We start from the raw sequence: 9,486 nt of genomic DNA on the forward strand, positions 1-9,486 counted from the left end.
CAGCTGAGATGCCTTCAGTTCAAGAGAGCATCCTGAAGAGATTGTTCTTGCTTTTTATCTTTTTAAAAATATTTTTATAAGATTATTTTTGTGGAAAACCCCCACCTTTCTCCTTATTAGATTATACTATTCATTTTACAAAAAAATGTGCTTCTGTTTGGCTTTTTTGGGGAGCAATTCAATGTATCAGAAGGCTTAGTTTATCACTGAAAGAGATTATTTAATTGCACCTCTACAGAATGATGATGGATTTTGATCCCTTTGCTGGCAAGGTAGTAGTTCTGTTCCTGTGATTATAATCTTAAAGTTTGGCTTTAGGGAGATATGTACTTACATGCATACATATATACTTTAAAGACAGAACTTTCTCTAAAGGGTCTCTAACTGTTAGTATCCCTTTAAATTAAATTAAGTTAAATGACACATAAATATGTCTTTAAAGCCAAGGACAATTTAAGTCTTGCCCTAATAGTGTTGTTTTCCTCAATCAGTGCCATAAATTCTGAACATGTATATTAGATACAATAAATAAACTCCACACCAGGCTGGGCCTGAGCATATTTTTTTTCTTTTTAAGTTTTGAAGATATGCACAAATCATACTTCAGATGATCTTTTCTTGACAACCTGCCTGTTGCCTTCAAGAGTGAGAGGCTCCTGCATTCATAGCAATACTTGTAAAAATTCTTACAGTGTAGAGCTCAGTGTAGATTCATCTTATTCATTCTTGTTAGGGCCCATCAAGGTACATATTACCTTCCCTTCAAATCAGGGATCCTTGCAAGATACTAATATGTGTTAAAATATATTTGATATAAACATGTTTGATATTTAATTTTGCTCAATGTGAAGCATTAATGTGATGAAAGAAGAAAAGGAGGCATTTGAAATTGTTCCATTATCTATTTGTATCCTAGCACCATTTTTTTCCATGGACAGAGGCACTAAGTTGAAAAATTCCAGTGATTCTGCTGGTTAATTAATTTTGCTTCACCTATCTTTTTTGCATTTTTTTGGGAAGGGCTGATTCACATTTCAGTAAAATGTAAATCTGGATGTTTGGTTAAAGACTTTTGCCTTCCCAACGTTGTTATAGTTCAGTAATAAATTATAATGAAAATAATTTGAAAAAGTTATTTTTATGTCTTCTGAGTCCTTGGTGTCTTTCTTACTTCAAATTCTGTACATTTTTTAAATTGTCTTTTGATGTCTAAATACTGACCTCAGATTGAAGCCCATGCCCACTGGAAACGTAAAAACACCCCAGCAGCCTTTAATGGGAACAGCAATAAGTCCCACACTAAAACTACGGCGCATGTGGAATGAAAGATATGCAGGACAGGTTTTTTTCTCTAGTTGCTTGACAGCTGTTTGGAAGGGGAAATCTTGCATGTCAAACCATAGTTTTCTGATTATAAGTTTCAATGTTTATTTTTGCTTAAAAACACAGACAGGAATTTATTTTATACTTCTGATGGGTTCAGGAAAAAAGGCCTGCTTACTTTGCTCAAATAAATCAGGCAGTAGAGTTCTGAAAAAATAATTGGGACTGAAGTATTTATAAACTCACATTTTAATATGAGCTTAAAAGAACATTACTTAGGAATTCAGTTGAGCTTACTCAAAGCAAAATGTGTTTCTGGCAGCTGCTGCATTGGAGATGTAGCTTAAACACATTAAAAAATATTCAGAAATTGCAAACCTCATCCTCAGGAATGCTTTTTTTTCATTTCTTTTATTCACGGTTGTGGTGTATTCAGGGTTATTCATTTATTGTTAGTGCAATAAAGCTAGAAGGGATATTAAATATCTATTTTCTAGAAATGGATTTGTATTTTTGTGGTTTTGTCAATCTATTTCATACTGTTTCTAAAGAATAAAAATACCTTTTCAAAACATTTTTGTTCTTCAGGGGCGTAGAAAGAAATAAGATGTTTCCAAGTGCTAAGGGAAACAGGTGAAAGTAACATACAGAAAATAATGCAGTTATTTTTAATCTCAAGTTAATAAACAGGTATTGATTCTATATTTATCGTGTGTTTTCCAGCTCTCCTTTTGTTTTAGTGTTGTAGTGGCATGAGTTTCTATTTTTGTAGTCGATATACTTGCAGCTTACTTGTCTCATAAGTAAAAATTTATTTTTACAGAAGCAGAAAGTAGATACTTTATGAGATGTTTTACTTATTTGTTAGATTATAACTTATTAGATGTTCAATAAACTCTGGATTTTTTTTTGAGTTGAGGTGCATGCTTGATTCTTAGAAAACCTTGTAGTTAGTAAACCACTGTTGCTGGTTTAAGAAAAATAAAGATCATCACTTTAATATGACAGTCTTCTTTTTCACTCTGATTGTAGATCTCTGATGTAAAAAGCCTGTACAGCCACTAGCGTAAACAAGGAGCTGATATAAATGAATGACTTTCCATTGACTTCATTGTCAAATGTGTTATATCCTCTACCTTTCATATCTGTTTTCCATTCTTAGGATGTTGATGCAAGTCACTTTTGGCTTGAAAAAGTGATCCCAGTAATAAAGAAAAGCCTGTCTGGAGTAACCCAGGCCTTTACCCTGTTGGTTATATCTTGAATTATTCTGGAAGACAGTTTGATTCCCTAACTTATGGTAACTATTGCTGCAGAAGAAAAATTTCATACTGAGCTCAGCTGACTGTTGAACAAACTGAAAGTAGAAGGTGACCACAGATTATCCCAGCCTGCACCCCCCTAGGGAAGGATTTGAACTCTTGTGGCAACCCCCTCAAATTAGGCCTGTAGCTGAGATTAAATAGCCATAACACACAGAAGAGCTGATTGTTACCACTCTCAATCTGAGAAGCACAAAAGGGCTGGGGTTGACCTGTGAGGAACATTATCAGAGTACAGAGGCAGAATATGGCCACAAAATAGTGAAGAGGGGAAGCCCAAAATTGTTCTCAGATATCTTCTATGCATCAAATTAAGGGATTGGAGAGAGAAGGCATAAATTTAGAGGTCGCCATTGCACAGAAACTGACTAAGGAGAGTAAGGGTGGTCTAGGGTGGTCTTTAAAGACCCTAAAACAGCAAATGAAAGATAGAGATGGCCACATATTACCCCTGTGCTACTAAGAGGATTTAAGGTTGGCCTCAAGTGACCTTAAGGCAGTGTAGTCTGGATTAACTTCAGGTGACCTCTGGGCACCAAAGGAGGCCAGACTGACCTCAAAAGATCATTTGGTGTGACTAAGTGGAATTAAGGTTTACCTCAGATGATTCCTATGCAGGTTAATTGTTTCTGAACTTGACTTCAAATAACTTGTGGAATGAAAACAAGGGCCAGGGTGAGCATGGGAAATTTTTTGGGTATAAAGCTGACCTTCAGTGCCCCCAGGCATCAAATCAGAGCAGTATTGAACTCAGAGGACCTCCAAGGACATCATTGGAGATCATGTTGTCCTCAGGTGACCCCTCTTAGCTAGTTTTCTAACATGTTGACCTCAGATGAGCCTTGGGGCTCAAAAAAGGGCCAATTGGAACTCAGCTGACCACCATAAATGGTCAGTAATTTAAACATGCTTACTTGAACTGACCTGTGCCACAGATGACCCTGCAGTGAGAGTTACATCTCACATCACACGTGAACTCAGACAGGAAACAAGGACTGTGATTAACATCTAATAACCCTTTGTCACCAAATGAGGGCCATGTTGACCTCAAATGACAAACCGAGCAATTAACTGGATCTCAGGTTTACCTTAAATGACCTTAGGGCACTGAACAAAGGCTTCACTGACCTCACATGAACCCTAACAGGATCTCTGTTTGATCTCAAATGAATACTGCCTGCTTAATTGGATCTCAAGCTGACCTTTAATTATTGCCCCTCCTCCAAATGAGAACAGTGTTGACCTTAAAGGACCCCTGTGGAGGTAACTGGATGTCAGATTGACCTCAGATGATCCTGGGCTTCAAACAAGAGCCTAGGTGACCTCAAACAACACCTTGCATATACCTGAGTCTCCTGATGCGGTCAGATGACCCCTGCCCCAGACAAGTTAATTACCTCTCAGGTTGTCCTAATGACAGTTATTTAGCCCTCAAGTTGACTTCAGATAACCTTCCTTGAGTAGCTATGATGACCTCCAGTGATCATGGTCAGGTTAATTGGCTCTTATTTAACCTCAAATGACCCCAAACAAGTACCTGGATCTCATGTTCACCTCAGATGCAATTTAGAGCTTCTAGCCGTATGTCAAGTTGATTTCAAATGACCCCAAGAAGGAAATGGGAGCTGATGATTGGCCTTAAGTGACCCTCCTTAATAGATAATATGGCTAGTGGCTCTCATGTTGGTGTCAAATGATTCCAGATTGCAAAAAGCAGACCCATTTGACCTGAAATGACCTCTAGGCAGCTAAATGGATCTCAGGTTTACTTCAAATGACTCCTAGGCAGCACACAAGGACTTTACTGATCTCATATGATCTCCTTGTCACCTGGCTGCATCTCAAGTTAACCTCAGATGACCCCTGGACAATATATGAGAGCTGTTCTCACCTTGAATTTATACCAAGGTAGACCTCAGATTAATCCTGTGAAGTTTACTGGATTTTAGTTAGACTTTAAATGTCCTACTAGGCAGGAAATGAGGGTTGTAATTGACCTTACATGCCTCCTATTGATAACTGGCTCTGAGGTTGACCTGAGATGACCCCAGTCAGGCAATGAGAGCAGGCTGACCTTGAATGACCCCTGTGCAGCTAATTGCATCTTGCATTGACTTCAGATGATCTCTGTATAGCAAATGACAGCCAGGACTGTCCTCAATTCATATCAACATAGATTAACTTGGTTTGTAAGTCTTCTCTGAAGTTCAGCTAGTCCAACTCTCTGCACAATGCAGTTACAATTAGATCATGTTGCTCATGCTGTTTCCCAGGTAAATTTTGCTTTTTTTTTTTTTTTTTTTTTCCCCAGCAAAGGAGATTTCATAGCTTTTCTCATACCTATTCCAATTTTTCATAATTCTTGCTTTTTTCCTTTAAAAAGGAATATCTTCTCATAATGTCCTTTGTTTCAACCTGAGTCCATTGCAGCTCTTACTGTGGAGCTCCTAGGAGACCCTAGCTACATTTGCCTGCTGGCTTCACTCTTGCCTGTTCATGTGTTTTTTGCTGCCAACAGATCTGATTGCTAGGCAATGCTGCAGTGATGGGGCAGCTCTGACGTCGCACCATGAAGTAGATAGAGGCTGCAGATCAGGATCTAGACAGGCATGGAGCAGGTGCAGGCAACAAGCAAGCCTGAGGGCCTCAGCACCCAAGAGAAGAGACAGAGTCCTCCAAAAGGCCCTTTGTCACAGAGCTCTGTTCATAGCAATCATGTCAGAGCAGATGCAGCTTAACTGCTACAAGCAAGGGGAAGACACCACAGAGCCTGCGAGTGCACCGAGGGCCTTGACACCTTTTTTACCACAAAGGTGCTGTGTTAACTCCTGTTAGCTTTTTTGTTCACTAAAAATGTAGAATCATAGATCTTTTTTGTTTCACTAAAAACATCAGGTCCGTTTCTGCAAAGCTGCTTCTCATCCAGCTGGTCTCCAGCCTGTAAGGCTGTGTGGAGTTAGGCCATCCCATGTGCAGGACTTTGCATTTGCTTTTGTCACATTTTCCAATGTTTCTGCTGGCCTACTTGCCTGTGTTTGTCAAACAGCGGATGCGTCAACTACTTATCTCAGTTTGTTATCCTACATTTACTTGCTAAGAGCACACTCTGTCCAATTATGCTGGTTGTCCATCTGTAATTTTTCTTACTTTTGACAAGCTTCCTAACAACTCTTGATCCCAACTTACCTGTTTCCCCAGCAATGTCAGCTGAGGCCATATGGCTGGGCCTGAGACCTGTGGTCCTGAGGCAAACCAGAGCTATGACTGACTTCAAACAACCCCTGAACAGCAAAAAAGGGAGAGTGGTTTTCTGCAAAGGACGACGGTGTCTCAAACTGAGTACAATAGTTTACTTCAGGTGACTTCTGGTCAACAGAACATGGGCAGCACTTAAACAGAAAGAGCCTCTGACTGATAAACTGATGTAATATTTGACCTCCTCTGTGTATTGTGTTTAAGAGTGAGCAGAAAAAGAATGCTCAGGCTAGACATGAATCCCACGCTGCACTCAATCTCAGATAACTGCTTCACACAAAACGATGAAGTCTTTCCATTTCCATGGTCCTCACTGAAGACAGTGCAGTCGTGCTTGACTACAGCTAACTGCTCTGTATGCAGATGTGGCAGGAACTGGTTTAAATCCCAAATAGCAAGCTCTATCTAACAGTAGTGGCCCTTTACTGGTAGCTGTGCCTAGAACTGTACCAGTATGTTACTTGAGAGAACCTCAGCTCACAGAATTTGTCAGTACTTGATCTCCACCAATCTCAGCAGAAGACTGAGGTAGTATTTGACTTGAATATGTCTTTAAGCATGAAAATTTTCATTTGCTTAACTTTATTTACCTCCACTACCAAACTGTGGCTCAATAGTTGACCTCAGATAATCCCTGAGCATATGTAGATATGTATCTGCATAGATTGATTTCTGTTGTGTCTGACCAGCAGTCTGGGATACAGTTAAATTATGCTCACCTGATTATAAGGTTTCTGGCAGGTGCGTTTAACAATTTGTTTACACATGAAAATAGGGCAACAATTGTCCCTGTTTGGACTCTACACGTTTCTTGGGTATCATTAACATTTGGACAACCTGGTTCAGTGAATTGGGTCCATAATTGATATTCACTGACCTTTGACCTGTAAACTATGGGAAGCATTGAACTTCAGCTACTCAGCGCTGGCCACAGATGACCTCAGAAAGCCCAATGAGAAAAGTCTGTGGGACTTTAAGTGGTCACTGTAAAGATGGTTAGTGATAGTTAATTTCAGCTAAACTGAATTTAACTATGAATTTTTACCAGTGTTTCCTGAACAGCAAATTTGGACAGCAATTGAGCATTGGACTCATGACCCCTGAGCCCACTGAATAGTATTTAATTTCACAGTGTCCCTGAATAATTAACGTAGGGAGTAATTGACCTCATATGACTTCTTTGAATTAGAGAAGTAAATGACCTTGATCCTCAGCAGCAAAACACTGCAGTGACCCAACTGTAGTCTGCATCCATAGATAACTTTACTTGACTCCATTACAAGAGGCAATGGGAGGATATGATCTCAATTAACACCCCCTCTCTCACATCTGAATGTTGAGATTTAAATTAGGCCAACATTTTGAAAGTTAATGACATTGGAACAGCAAGCAGAGGCTGGCAGCTACCTCAGGAGAGACTGAGCACCAAAACACATTGGAGCTTAACCTCAGATTTCTACTAACTAGGCTGCAAGTGACAACTTATGATCATGTGTAGGAAGCTGGACCAAGCCGCTGCAATTCCTGAGGTGACCCACTAACAGCTGTGTGGCGGGTTGTCTGATGACTGGTGTATGGAGTCCCTGCTTTATTCTGGTGTCTCACTGCAGCTGCAAATTCAACATTTTGATCTTCCAAACTAAGGACTCTCAAAATGTCATTCATAGTTCTACACTATCCATTAAAGACATGACTTTTACACAATTCTGTGTAAAAATGAGGCCTAAAGGAAGCCCACAACTTTGACATTGACTTCAGTGGAGCAAGGATTTAGACCTAGACTTTAGTATCCAAGTAAAATGTTTGTCTACCTAGCCATCTAACCCTCTCTCTGAACCTCTCCTGCTGTTTTCTTCTCCCCTGAGACCCACTTGGATTCATAGCTTTTGAGTACTATCAGAACTTCCAAAATGTAAAGTGACATTGATCCTGAAGAAAGAATTCCCAGTCAAGACACAATAATATCTAAACCAGCATGTTTTCTTCAGTCCATCCTACAATGTAAGAATATCAGAATTATTTAGGTGTTTAAAATCTCTTTAATAGTTTGTGTCTGATACACCCTTCAGAATCCAGGCTAAATCTTAATGCATTAATATCATATTAGGTTTCCTACCAAGCCAGACATGAAATCAAGTTAATATTTGAATGATGACAGCATTTGCTGTGAAAGTCTGTGCCTTCTGCTTAGTGCAGTGAATTACTTTCCATCAGGTATATTCCTCAGAGGTAAATACAACATGAGTATTTCTGGTTGGATCACTGAGTTTGTCTACCTCTTTGTCCTTGAATCACCCAGCAGGTCTAGTCTCTGTGATCCAGCCTGCATGAGTGCCAGTGGTCTTCTTTTGTCAGCTGAAGCTGACCCTCTTGGCTTGCATGGACCACAGGATTCTCTGGATTGTTTTGATTTCAAGATTAGCCAACCTAACAAAACTTTTACAACCACTACCTATTCTGCATGAGTAAAAATAGCCTTACAGTAATAGACCTGAGCCACAGAATGTCTCAGATAGCATCAAGCAAAGATATTGTCCTTTGCTGCTTCTTTATCATTACTCTCAGGAACCTGTACACATTCCAGCTAGAAGTATGACAGGTGATACCAGCCAGAAGGGACATTAATAATGCAATCACAATATACAAAATGACAAAGTATTCCATATTTCAAAGAACAAAAACCCTAGCTTCATGATAACTTATACTTGTTACCTTGCTTTGTGTCAGAAATGGAAATACCTTTCTCTCCGGCATTCCACAATATGCCAAATACTTTGCCAGATGTCTTGCAGTGTGTGATATGCTTTAACCCAGACAGAAAGAAAAGGTTTTACCTCAAGTGGTGTTAGAAACTCAAACTCTTGTATGTATTACATACTTTGCTAAACCCTCCTTTGCTTTAATAAACTTTGACTGTATGGAACACCAGTCATGTTTCTTAGGTGACTCTAGTGTACTCTGATAAAATACAAAAGTGTAGCCACTGGAAAAGACATAAGGTCATAATTGGAAAAATATGCCTCTCCCCAAGTTAGACAATTATCTCTCCTCACACACATCATCAACTCTTGTAGTTGCTTTACTCCAACAAGAATATTACAATCATAGGGCATAGATCAAATTCCTCTTACTGCAAATGTACCTGTGCAGAAAGGCCTACTACTGCGCACTAGTGTGCATGGCAGTGTGTGGATGGGAAAGTTTGGTAAGGGTTGTTGTAGAAGACTGGTATTGCCTTGGTGGGCAAAGCTAAGGGGATGGATTTTGGCTGCTGGAAGTATGCTAGACTTGCTTTCTTCATTTAGTGAAATTCTAGTGTGGAATATATATTGAACTAAAATTAATAGACTTTCTGGAGAGCTACATAGAGTTCTGATGTTCAGATTAAATTTCTGTAGACACATCTATATTGCTATTCTTTAAGTACATAATAGATCATTATGAAACAAATTGAATAGGCTAAGTAACAGCACAGAATGGATTTACTGTCTTTTTCCTCTGCACGAAAGTGTACACTAATTGGAAACCTTAGGAATCCCACGAGAGAAGTCAGACATCTGGCTGTTTACCCTCTGTGTACCAGCAA

Source organism: Pterocles gutturalis, unplaced genomic scaffold (genome assembly GCF_000699245.1).
Source record: "Pterocles gutturalis isolate BGI_N339 unplaced genomic scaffold, ASM69924v1 scaffold5758, whole genome shotgun sequence".
Classification (NCBI taxonomy): domain Eukaryota; kingdom Metazoa; phylum Chordata; class Aves; order Pterocliformes; family Pteroclidae; genus Pterocles; species Pterocles gutturalis.